This window comes from Antechinus flavipes, chromosome 4, assembly GCF_016432865.1.
Source record: "Antechinus flavipes isolate AdamAnt ecotype Samford, QLD, Australia chromosome 4, AdamAnt_v2, whole genome shotgun sequence".
NCBI classification, from domain to species: Eukaryota; Metazoa; Chordata; class Mammalia; order Dasyuromorphia; family Dasyuridae; genus Antechinus; species Antechinus flavipes.
In genome coordinates this window covers 396,395,879-396,408,621 of record NC_067401.1, presented here as the reverse complement: position 1 = coordinate 396,408,621, position 12,743 = coordinate 396,395,879, and positions in this window count along the sequence as shown.

Here is a 12,743-nt window from a genome sequence, read left to right as displayed (position 1 = left end):
AGCATAATGGATAGAGCACCAGCTCTGAACTCAGAAGGACCTGATTTCAAATCTGGTCTCAGTCATTTAACACTTTCTAGTTGTGTGACCCTGGGCAAATCACTTAACCCCAATTGCCATAGTCAAAAAAAAAAATCATTAATCCGCAGTTTGTGTTGTTTTCTGTTTTGATTCTTCCTAGTTGATATGTCATGAACATATCTGTTCCATAGATTGATTTTGATAGAGTACTTCCCCCCCTTTTTTTTTGTAAAAATATAAAAAAGTAAAAAATCTGAATTAATTTTTCTTTAGTTTTTGAAATATTTCATAATTCATCTGCCTCTATAGCTTTTATTTTCTTTAGTTCAGTTATAATTTGTTAACTTTCTTCCTCTGAAATTGATTTGTTTACATCCTTTATTTCATTTTTGTTGATGATTTTGTTCTTTAAGACTTTTCTTAGTATCAATTATTTTATTATTTGAATAGCCAGTTTTATTTGAATAATATTTTCTTTTTTATTTCTTCTACAATTGTGAATTTTTTTTCATTTTTACCTTAGTACATGATTTTATGTTCCTTCTTTTCAATTAAATTAACAGTTATTCTATTTTACTTTTTGTATTTTTTCATTTCCATTCCATAATCACAAGAGATCTAGCATATCAATTTTTATAAAATTATATTCTTGTTCAGACCTCAATTTTTTCCTTTGTTTTCTTCAAGATATGTTATTTTATCCTCTTTCATCCTATTTTGTTAAAACTTTCTTTTTTACTTTTCTTATTAAGATCATTGATCTAGGGAAAGCTAGGTGGCATAGTGAGAATTTCTATGGGAATTACATGAGTTTAGGTCTTCCATTATTATAATTTTGTTGTTTTTTCACATGTTAATTCCTTTACTGTTTTTGTTTTTTTCCTATGGGAATTCAGAAAATATGCATAGATGCATATGTGTTAAATATTTAAATCAATTCATTTTCTGTGACTTTTAGTAACACATTATTTCCCTCTTTGTATCCTTTAATTTATTTAATTGTTATTTTGTTTACAATCATGATTAGTAACCATGCTTTTGTTGTTGGTATAGCTGTTGTTGCTGCTGTGTGAGAAATTTTGTTCCAATTTCTCCTTTTAACTCTGTAAATTTTCAAGTTCATTTCTTGTAAACAACACAAAGTTGGATTTAATTTTAATTTTCTAATTTATTCTGCCAACTACTTCCATTTTTATTGGTGGATTTTTCCTATTCCCATTCATAGTCATTATAGTTCATTTATTTCCCTCTACTTTCATATTAATTCTTATACTTTATACATATACATTATATACTTGTGCTTATAAAATATGTACTTGTTATTTTTCTTCTTTATACTAATTTCATTTTGTTAATTTCAAATTTTGAATCTTTGATTTTTTTATCAAAATTCTTTTCTATAGATTTCTCAGTTTAAATATGTTTTTTTTCATTTAACTAAGTCTTCCTTGTTTTTATACTTCTTGTTATATTCTACTTCTCCACAATCTTATGTGTCCTTGTCAAATTGAATATGTTTTTTACAATCTGTATGTGTGTGTGTGTGTGTGTGTGTGTGTGTGTGTGTGTAGGGGAGAACATTCCTAGTATATTTTAGTGTATTCCTAGAAAATACTAGTATATTCTACTTTCCTTTGACCAGTGTACATGGAAATAAAAGTCAGATAAATATCCTATTCCACATTTTTTATGTTTGCATGTAGTTCTACTTGCACAATCTCATAATGTATACTGACAAGTTCCTAATCCCCTCCCTTTCCCCCTTCCCTAAATCTTTTCAATAGTCTTATTTTTCTTAGATATTCAGTAAATAACAAAATATTTATGTAAGTTTTTTTCTTTCTTTTTTGATCTAACACATTTTATTATTTATTTATTTTTTTAATCACAAAGTGGAACATCTATTAAGCATTTACTATTTATCAGATATTATGCTAGACCCTGAAAATAGAAAGACAAAAATATTGAATCCAATCTTGCTCTCAAAGAGTAGCTAATTGTTTATGTTACCATATTTAGGAACTTATGTAGTTTTAAAACATTAAATGTTATCTTTTTTAAATAGCTTTTTATTTACAAGTTATATGAATGGATAATTTAATAGCATTGACAATTGCCAAATCTTTTATTCCAATTTTTCCCTTCCTTCTCCCCATCCCCTCCCCCAGAGAGCAGGTTGACCAATACATGTTAAATATGTTAAAGTTTAAATTAAATACAATATTAGTATACATGTCCAAAGAGTTATTGTGTTGCACAAAAAGAATTGGACTTTGAAATAGTGTGCAATTACTCTGTGAAGGAAATAAAAAATGCAGCTGGACAAAAATAGAGAGATTGGGAATTCTATGTAATGGTTCATAGTCATCTCCCAGAGTTCTTTCACTGGGTGTAGCTGGTTCAGTTCATTATTGCTCTATTGGAACTGATTTTGTTAGAGTTCAAATGTTGGAGTTTGTTCTCAGAGGACAGCCGGTTTAGAGGCTTAGAGCCCTTCGGATGTCTCCAAAGCCAAAGGTTCTGTCCTTCAGCCTCTGCCTCTGCTTTCTTCTGCCTCCAACAGAGATGGAAGATCTCTCTTATCTCCTTCTGGGGGGCCCAGGCACCAATTTGCCGCGGAGAGAGGGCTTCTGGCGTAGCTCCACTGAAGTCCGTCAAAAGTGTTCTCTGCAGCAGAGTCGTTTCTCTCGAGTCTAGCGCGATCAGCCAGCCAAGAGGAAAAATATGTATATTCTGCCATAGATCCTTCATCGCTGGCTTTTTATCTGCCTCTTCTGAGAGAATGGGATTATGGGTTTTCTCCCATAGTGCTCTCTGGCCCAATGACTTTAAGGGAGGTGTGAACTCTCTTGAAGTTAGAAAGTGTACTTTGTGAAGCTAGCATACTTGTGGAGTCCAATGAGTAAAGGTGGGAACACAAGCCTTGTCTTGATTAGTTCTACTTAGTACCTTGTTTCAGGTTCTGGCCAAAACAACTTCTTGTAAGATTAGATCAACTCTAATTACTTAGCAGTTAGTAAGGATTCCAACATCTCCCCCTTTCTTTTGTTTTAAAACATAGGGGGTTTCTGAGGGGGTACACATAAATCCATCAATATGGGCCAGAACTTTGTAACAGATATACATGGTATACATAAATCCATAATGCCCTTGTTCAAGCTGCTCCTGTACTATATCTAATAAGGCCTGAATTTTATCGCTACTTAAGGGCCACTGTTCTATCCACACTGGTGTATCAGTTTTCCATTGGATAGGAATAGGTGAAAGTGTTGGCAGGCCTTCAACAGCAGCCCTGCTTAAAAACGAAGTACTCATTTTTAACCCCAATTGTTGTAAAACGTCTCTTCCCCACAGATTGATGGGGATTTTTTCAACTATAAAAGGAGTAAAAACTCCTGTTTTGCCTTCAAAAGTCCATCTCATAGGGGCAGCACTAACTTCAGCTGCTATTGATCCTCCTACTCCAGACATATAGGTATCTGCTTTAATCTTTGGCCAGTGACTGGGCCAACTGGCACCTCTAATAACTGTACGATCCGCACCTGTGTCTACCAATCCTTCCAATGGTAGGCCATTTATATAGATAGTGAGCATAGGTCGGTCAGCCGTTACTGCTGCTGTCCAGTATATTTCTGGTTTTTGTGGTCTGGAGTCAGAACCTGGGTGACTATCACGAGGCTGCTTATTAGGATTCTGTATGAGTAACCCTGATGCTACTACGTCTCCTGGGTGATAAGTCACACATTGACTACCTGTATTAGTGACTGGGATATTATCTACACATTCCCCAGTTTCCACATCAGTGTGTGGATGGACACTGTTTTGTACATACAAGAAGGTGAAATGGTCAAGCCTACTGTGCCTGGAGGTAAGGGATCCATAGGCTGGAGAGGAACAGATTTCACCTCTCCAGGGGGTATCTCAGTTGTCCCAGCTGCATACAGCTCTATTCTCCCCAATTGTAATTCCCTTCTGCCATCAGGTTGCTTCCTGGGTGGTTGACTGTGTAATCCCCTTCTCCCATCATATGGCTTTCTGGCTGATTGGTCATGTCTGGGTACTGGACTTCTAGGCACTCTCTGGGTGCACCATTGGCTGCCATCATGCCCCAAGTGTTTTTTGCCTTGGGCCCTGGGGCTGGGCCCCTCATCCCGTTTCCCTGAATCTGTCTGCATTCTGAGGCCCAATGGAAGCCTCTGTTGCATTTTGGACATGGGGTTTGGGGTCTTGTTCTCCCACCTTGTCTTCCCATTCTATCTCTATACCAACATTGAGCTTTCAGATGTCCTACTTTTCCACACTGAAAGCATCTACGAGTCTCTCTGGAAGTCCCTTGCCAAGAGGGATTCTGTTTCTCATGTTTGGATTTTGGGAAGTCTGCATCATAGCCTGGCTATAAAAGGCACCTGTGTCCACTGTGGCACAGCGTCTTATGAGTTCCTCTAAAGGAGCATCCTTGCGCAGTCCTAGTATAATTCTTCTGCAAACCTCATTAGCATTTTCCTTAGCAAGTTGCCTTATCAAGATGTCTGTTATTGCATTTTCTCCATTTGTTCTTATGATAGCTGTCTGCAAGCGTCCCACAAAGTCAGCGAAGGGTTCATTTGGCCCTTGTGTTATTTTTGTGAAGGCCCCCCCTTTGTCGTCTTTATTGTGGAGGGAAGCCCACGCTTTGATAGCATTATCAGCAATTTGCTGATATGCTGCTACAGAATAACTAATTTGTGCTGTGACATCTGCATAAGGACCTGTACCTGTTAGTAGGTCACAGGTGATTGCAGTATGAACTCCACTTTGAATATTTTGTTGGGCTTGTATCCTACAGAGTTCACTATATTCAGAAAGCCACAAGTAGTTCTGTCCAGGTTCTAGGCATATTTTTGCTATCGATTTCCAGTCATTAGGGGTCAAGATTTCAAAAGACAAATTTTGCAATAGCATCTTAACATAAGCTGATGTAGCCCCATAAAGAGTGCAAGCTTTTTTCAGGTCTTTGAGGATTTCTATATCAAAAGGTGAGTATCTTCTACTTTCTTGACCTGAAGAATTAAACTGTTGAATTACAGGAAAAATGTGGTGTTGAAATTCTGCTACATTTTTCCCTTCTTCTCTGGCCTTAATTAGTCCCTTTTGCAATCTAGTCAAAGGAGCAGCTGGATGCTGGGGGGGAGGTGCTGGATGCCGGGGGGGAGGTGCTGGATGCTGGGGAGGAGGTGCTGGATACTGGGGGGGAGGTGCTGGATACTGGGGGGGAGGTGCTGGATGCTGGGGGGGAGGTGCTGTTGCTGTCACTGCCCCCCCCACTACCCCTCCTCCCTCCATTATTATAATTTTGTTGTTTTTTCACATGTTAATTCCTTTACTGTTTTTGTTTTTTTCCTATGGGAATTCAGAAAATATGCATAGATGCATATGTGTTAAATATTTAAATCAATTCATTTTCTGTGACTTTTAGTAACACATTATTTCCCTCTTTGTATCCTTTAATTTATTTAATTGTTATTTTGTTTACAATCATGATTAGTAACCATGCTTTTGTTGTTGGTATAGCTGTTGTTGCTGCTGTGTGAGAAATTTTGTTCCAATTTCTCCTTTTAACTCTGTAAATTTTCAAGTTCATTTCTTGTAAACAACACAAAGTTGGATTTAATTTTAATTTTCTAATTTATTCTGCCAACTACTTCCATTTTTATTGGTGGATTTTTCCTATTCCCATTCATAGTCATTATAGTTCATTTATTTCCCTCTACTTTCATATTAATTCTTATACTTTATACATATACATTATATACTTGTGCTTATAAAATATGTACTTGTTATTTTTCTTCTTTATACTAATTTCATTTTGTTAATTTCAAATTTTGAATCTTTGATTTTTTTATCAAAATTCTTTTCTATAGATTTCTCAGTTTAAATATGTTTTTTTTCATATAACTAAGTCTTCCTTGTTTTTATACTTCTTGTTATATTCTACTTCTCCACAATCTTATGTGTCCTTGTCAAATTGAATATGTTTTTTACAATCTATATGTGTGTGTGTGTGTGTGTGTGTGTGTGTGTGTGTGTGTGTAGGGGAGAACATTCCTAGTATATTTTAGTGTATTCCTAGAAAATACTAGTATATTCTACTTTCCTTTGACCAGTGTACATGGAAATAAAAGTCAGATAAATATCCTATTCCACATTTTTTATGTTTGCATGTAGTTCTACTTGCACAATCTCATAATGTATACTGACAAGTTCCCAATCCCCTCCCTTTGCCCCTTCCCTAAATCTTTTCAATAGTCTTATTTTTCTTAGATATTCAGTAAATAACAAAATATTTATGTAAGTTTTTTTCTTTCTTTTTTGATCTAACACATTTTATTATTTATTTATTTTTTTAATCACAAAAGTGAACATCTATTAAGCATTTACTATTTATCAGATATTATGCTAGACCCTGAAAATAGAAAGACAAAAATATTGAATCCAATCTTGCTCTCAAAGAGTAGCTAATTGTTTATGTTACCATATTTAGGAACTTATGTAGTTTTAAAACATTAAATGTTATCTTTTTTAAATAGCTTTTTATTTACAAGTTATATGAATGGATAATTTAATAGCATTGACAATTGCCAAATCTTTTATTCCAATTTTTCCCTTCCTTCTCCCCATCCCCTCCCCCAGAGAGCAGGTTGACCAATACATGTTAAATATGTTAAAGTTTAAATTAAATACAATATTAGTATACATGTCCAAAGAGTTATTGTGTTGCACAAAAAGAATTGGACTTTGAAATAGTGTGCAATTACTCTGTGAAGGAAATAAAAAATGCAGCTGGACAAAAATAGAGAGATTGGGAATTCTATGTAATGGTTCATAGTCATCTCCCAGAGTTCTTTCACTGGGTGTAGCTGGTTCAGTTCATTATTGCTCTATTGGAACTGATTTAGTCCATCTCTTTGTTAAAGAGGGCCACATCCATCAGAATTGATCATCATATAGTATTGTTGTTGAAGTATATAATGATCTCTTGGCCCTGCTCATTCCACTCAGCGTCAGTTCATGTAAGTCTCTCAGCCTCTCTGTATTCCTTCTGCTGGTCGTTTCTTATTTATTTATTTTTTATTTTTATTTTTATTTTTTAATTTTTATTTAATAATTACTTTATATTGACAGAATCCATGCCAAGGTAATTTTTTTACAACATTATCCCTTGCACTCGTTTCTGTTCCGATTTTTCCCCTCCCTCCCTCCACCCCCTCCCCTAGATGGCAAGTAGTCCTATATATGTTGGAATTGTTGCAGTATATCCTAGATACAATATATGTGTGCAGAACCGAACAGTTCTCTTGTTGCACAGGGAGAATTGGATTCAGAAGGTATAAATAACCCAGGAAGAAAAACAAAAATGCAGATAGTTCACATTCGTTTCCCAGTGTTCTTTCTTTGGGTGTAGCTGCTTCTGTCCGTCATTTATCAATTGAAACTCAGTTAGGTCTCTTTGTCAAAGAAATCTACTTCCATCAAAATATGTTCTCATACAATATCGTTGTTGAAGTGTATAATGATCTCCTGGTTCTGCTCATTTCACTTAGCATCAGTTCATGTAAGTCTCTCCAAGCCTCTCTGTATTCATCCTGCTGGTCATTTCTTACAGAACAATAATATTCCATAACATTCATATACCACAATTTACCCAGCCATTCTCCAAGTGATGGGCATCCATTCGTTTTCCAGGTTCTAGCCATTACAAATAGGGCTGCTTACAAACATTTTGGCACATACAGGTCCCTTTCCCTTCTTTAGTATTTCTTTGGGATATAAGCCCAATAGAAACACTGCTGGATCAAAGGGTATGTGTTGGAATCCTTACTAACTGCTAACTAATTGGAGTTGATCTAATCTTACAAGAAGATTTTGGCCAGAACCTGAAACAAGGTACTAAGTAGAACTAATTAATACAAGGCTTGTGTTCACACCTTTACTCATTGGAGTCCACAAGTATGCTAGCTTCACAAAGTACACTTTCTAACTTCAAGGGAGTCCACACCTCCCTTAAAGCTCTTTGGGCCAGAGAGCACTATGGGAGAAAACCCATAATCCCATTCTCTCAGAAGGTTCACATATAAGGCGAGACAGCCATTCCAGAATACATTTTTCCTCTTGGCTGGCTGGTCGCAGAAGAGAGTTCAGCTGACTCGAGAGGAGCGACTCTGGTGGCAGACGAAGGGTTTTCAGAGGATACAGCTACGAGTGGAGAGTTCAGTGGACAACCAGATTCATCTTCATCTCATACCACTGTAGTTGGTGGCTGGGCTCCCCAGAAGGAGACAAGAGAGACATTCCATCTCTGTGTTGGTTGGAGGCTGAAGAAAGCAGAGGCAGAGGCTGAAGGACAGAACCTTTGGATTTGGAGACATCCGAAGGGCTCCAAGCCTCTAAACCGGCTGAGCTTTGAGAAGAACAAGAACTCCAACATTTGAACTCATAACATTTGGCTCCCAAGCGTGGGAACCAAGGACCCTACTTTCACTGAAGAAGTCTCCAGTGACCAGGAACTGAGTGAGTACAACCTTTTTTGGCTGAAATGGGACAGGTCCTAGGTAAAGATTCTCCATCCTTCACCCCAACCCCCCCAACCCCAGCCCCACCCAGGAGTGGTGCTATAGAAAGCCCGCTTAAGCTGATAGAAGATCAAGGGCTACTTGTAACTTGGAGACAGGCAGCTAGACTTCTGGCTACATTAAAACGCACCTCCCCTTGGTTCTTAGAGGAAGAGCAAATCTCTCTAAAAAACTGGGCATTGGTTGGTCAACAGATCTCTGCATATAACAATGAAAACAGTCCTCATTCAGTTTCCATTGAAGTATTCTATTTATACAATACAATACAGATGGCCTTAAAATACCTTACTTGTTCTAGGAGAAAAAGAAAAAACTCTAGGAATAGCCAAAGGAGGAAGCCTGAGATAAAGGAGGAAGCCAAAGAACAGATTAATGGCCATATCCCCACAGGGCAGGGAGACTTAAGTGAGGCTCAAGGGCGGGGTGAATCTGAGGCAGCCTCAGCCCCACCTGAGGAACAGGTAATTGACTCTCCTCCATCAACTCCACCCTCCGGGATGGAGGGAGGAGGGGTAGTGGGGGGGGACAGTGACAGCACCAGCACCTCCCCCCCAGCATCCAACACCTCCCCTCCAGCATCCAGCTGCTCCTATGAGTAGATTGCAAAAGGGACTAATTAAGGCCAGAGAAGAAGGGAAAAATGTATCAGAATTTCAACACCACATTTTTCCTGTAATTCAACAGTTTAATTCTTCAGGTCAAGAAAGTAGAAGATACTCACCTTTTGATATAGAAATCCTCAAAGACCTGAAAAAAGCTTGCACTCTTTATGGGGCTACATCAGCTTATGTTAAGATGCTATTACAAAATTTGTCTTTTGAAATCTTGACCCCTAATGACTGGAAATCTATAGCAAGAATATGCCTAGAACCTGGACAGAACTACTTGTGGCTTTCTGAATATAATGAACTCTGTAGGATACAAGCCCAACAAAATAGTCAAAGTGGAGTTCATACTGCAATCACCTGTGACCTACTAACAGGTACAGGTCCTTATGCAGATGTCGCAGCACAAATTAGTTATTCTGTAGCAGCATATCAGCAAATTGCTGATAATGCTATCAAAGCGTGGGCTTCTCTTCACAATAAAGACGACAAGGGGGGGCCTTCACAAAAATAACACAAGGGCCAAATGAACCCTTCGCTGACTTTGTGGGACGCTTGCAGACAGCTATCACAAGAACAAATGGAGAAAATGCAATAACAGACATCTTGATAAGGCAACTTGCTAAGGAAAATGCTAATGAGGTTTGCAGAAGAATTATACTAGGACTGCGCAAGGATGCTCCTTTAGAGGAGCTCATAAGACGCTGTGCCACAGTGGGCACAGGTGCCTTTTATAGCCAGGCTATGATGCAGACTTCCCAAAATCCAAACATGAGAAGACAGAGTCCCTCTTGGCAAGGGACTTCCAGAGAGACTCGTAGATGCTTTCAGTATGGAAAAGTAGGACATCTGAAAGCTCAATGTTGGTATAGAGATAGAATGGGAAAACAAGGTGGGAGAACAAGACCCCAAACCCCATGTCCAAAATGCAACAGAGGCTTCCATTGGGCCTCAGAATGCAGACAGATTCAGGGAAACGGGATGAGGGGCCCAGCCCCAGGGCCCGGCAAAAAACACTTGGGGCATGATGGCAGCCAATGGTGCACCCAGAGAGTGCCTAGAAGTCCAGTACCCAAACATGACCAATCAGCCAGAAAGCCATATGATGGGAGAAGGGGATTACACAGTCAACCAGCCAGGAAGCAACCTGATGGCAGAAGGGAATTACAATTGGGGAGAATAGAGCTGTATGCAGCTGGGACAACTGAGATACCCCCTGGAGAGGTGAAATCTGTTCCTCTCCAGCCTATGGATCCCCTACCTCCAGGCACAGTAGGCTTGACCATTTCACCTCCTTGTATGTATAAAACAGTGTCCATCCACACACTGATGTGGGAAACTGGGGAATGTGTAGATAATATCCCAGTCACTAATACAGGTAGACAATGTGTGACTTATAACCCAGGAGACGTAGTAGCATCAGGTTTACTCATACAGAATCCTAATAAGCCGCCTCGTGATAGTCACCCAGGTTCTGACTCCAGACCACAAAATCCAGGAATATACTGGACAGCAGCAGTAATGGCTGACTATGCTCACTATCTATATAAATGGCCTACCATTGGAAGGATTGGTAGACACAGGTGCGGATCGTACAGTTATTAGAGGTGCCAGTTGGCCCAGTCACTGGCCAAAGATTAAAGCAGATACCTATATGTCTGGAGTAGGAGGATCAATAGCAGCTGAAGTTAGTGCTGCCCCTTTGAGATGGACTTTTGAAGGCAAAACAGGAGTTTTTACTCCTTTTATAGTTGAAAAAATCCCCATCAATCTGTGGGGAAGAGATGTTTTACAACAATTGGGGTTAAAAATGAGTACTTCGGTTTTTTAAGCAGGGCTGCTGTTGAAGGCCTACCAACACTTTCACCTGTTCCTATCCAATGGAAAACTGATACACCAGTGTGGATAGAACAGTGGCCCTTAAGTAGCGATAAAATTCAGGCCTTATTAGATATAGTACAGGAGCAGCTTGAACAAGGGCATTTACAACCTTCTCTAAGTCCTTGGAATTCACCAGTGTTCGTTGTAAAAAAGAAATCGGGAAAATGGAGGATGCTCACTGATTTAAGAAAAGTGAATGAACAGATGGAAACTATGGGAACTCTTCAGCCTGGACTTCCATCTCCTACTCAGCTTCCTAGAGAATGGCCTCTTTGGGTTATAGACATCAAGGATTGTTTCTATTTCATTACTCTGGATAAGGAGGATATGAAGAGATTTGCCTTTTCAGTGCCCAGCGTTAACTTAGCTGAGCCTTATAAAAGATATGAATGGACAGTTTTGCCACAGGGAATGAAGAACAGCCCCACTATGTGTCAAATGTATGTTGCTGCTGCTCTTGCTCCAATAAGAAAAGCATTTCCAAAAGTTATACTATTACATTATATAGATGATATATTGGGATGTGCACCTGAGGAACAAATGCTAGAAGCATGTTTACAAAAAAACCATAGAAACACTAAAATACTACAACCTTCATCCTTTTCAATATTTAGGATATGAAATATATCCTAAAGCACTTACACTACAAAAACTGTCTTTAAGAACAGAGAGGTTGAACACCTTAAATGATTTCCAAAAATTAATAGGAGATATCCAATGGATGCGTCCAGTATTAGGTTTAACTACCAATCAATTGCAACCCCTATATGACATTTTAAGGGGAGACACTGCTTTAAATTCACCATGCCAGCTTACAAAAGAAGCTCAAGAGACCTTGAGAGAAGTTGAACTGGCTTTATCCAATGTAGTTGAAAGAGTAACTCAAAAACCCTTGGAAATATCAGCTTTTGCTACGAAAGAAGCACCCACAGCAGTCCTTCATCAAGGAGACAGTGTGATAGAGTGGGCGAACCTCCCAGCACAACCAGAACAAAGCCTTACGCCTTACCCAGTGCTTGTGGCTAGGATTCTCTTAAAGGCCATTAAGCGAGCAGTACAATTATCTGGGACAAGACTTGACAAGATATACACCTTTTATACAAATACACAAATTAATGTATGCTGTGAAACCATCCCAGAGTGGCAAATTTTATTGGCCATGGCTCCAAATTTTGCACATGGATCTCCATTAAAGATAACCAGACTACTGCATAATTGGCAATGGATTTTTGAGGAGAAGGTTTCTAAGGTTCCTCTTGAAGGACCAACTATTTTTAGAGACACAGCCAACCAAAATATTTGTGCTGTATACTCTCATGATTTAACCGTAAAAAGAGTAGTCAGAACTCCTTTTCAGTCCACTCAGCAGAACGAATTATATGCGATCATGCTAGCTTTCACTTATTACCCAGGCGACATAAATATAATATCTGATTCAGCCTATTCAGTAGGTGTGGTACAAAGAATTGCCACAGCCCAAATAAAATTTGCAGCTTCTAATATATATCAGCTCTTTAAGGAACTTCAAGAGCAAGTGAGAAAGCATCCAGGAAAGATTTATATCCTGCATGTCCACTCACATAGTGGACTTCCAGGTCCTATTTTTGATGGAAATTCCAAGGCAGAT